Source organism: Quercus suber, unplaced genomic scaffold (assembly GCF_002906115.3).
Source record: "Quercus suber isolate HL8 unplaced genomic scaffold, Cork oak 2.0 scaffold_473, whole genome shotgun sequence".
Classification (NCBI taxonomy): domain Eukaryota; kingdom Viridiplantae; phylum Streptophyta; class Magnoliopsida; order Fagales; family Fagaceae; genus Quercus; species Quercus suber.
Window position 1 is genome coordinate 256,611 of NW_027069924.1, and position 1,138 is coordinate 257,748.

A 1,138-nucleotide genomic window follows, 5' to 3' on the forward strand; every position below is an offset into this window, starting at 1 on the left:
ATAAGTAGAGAGAATATTTAGTGCACAATGTAAAGCCACATTCTACCATGGTTTTAAATTATTTGTAAGAGAGTTGGGCATGCTTTCATTTCATAATATGTAGTCTATGAACACAACACAAATTAGTTGATTTTTATGGTCCTATTACTTTTTTGCATTTTTTTTCCATGATTTAAAAAATAATAATAATATTACCTTGAGAATGCTACAAAAGTGCAATGAAGTTACTAAACTAATTTTTAATATCTCAAAATGTATATGTTTCTTTACTCTAATTTAGTTTACTTTTTCTTTATAATATATGTGCAACATTTTCCAAAACCGTCTTACATAAAATAATCTGTGTATCGCACGAGCAACTTACTAGTATATTTAAAAGTAGAGACCTAGTGCATTCTTTGAAGTTCTCTTTATTTAGTTTTCTACTTTAATAAAGTTTGCATTTATATTAAAGTATTTATTCATTGAATTAAATAATAGAGTAAATGCATATATTAATTATTGTAAGGACTCAATTTGGATTGACCCTGAGTGATGGGTTTTCAGCCCAATAAGCCCAAACAATACATTTATAGAGAGTGGGGTGAAAGGTTTAGGTGCTGGCCGTCGATCACCAAGCATGAACTTTCTCATAAAAAAGAAAAATGCTAAGAGTTTCTTTACCAATGGGGGGATGCTCCTCGGCCTGTGGCCGAGGAGGCCTTATTGTTCTCCCTTTTTTTCTCCCCCCCCTTTTTTACTTTACTAACTTTTCTTTTATAGTTTTCATCTTCCTATCCCCTCCTTCCATTTGTTGATCATCTATTTGCCTTCTTTTCTGGCCGTCCGTCCCATCAGAGGCCTTATCGGTACTCAAGTGGTTCACTCTGATCAACGTTATCCTGCCAAGGGGGTTACCTCCCCATTAATACGGCCAGGGGGAGTTAGTTGAATGCATTAAATGTGAGAGTGACAGCTTGCTTTGGGGTTAGTCTCTCCCCAAAATCACCTTCGTCAGGCCGAGGATAAGGTGGTCCTCGGTGTGGATTAGGAAGGAAAGGCTTTCCCTCACCTTGGCCCTGAATAGCCTGTGCTCCTCGGCCTGGGCCTTGGGCCTGCTACATGATGGGCCGAGGCCATCAGGCCCATGGGCCCCATA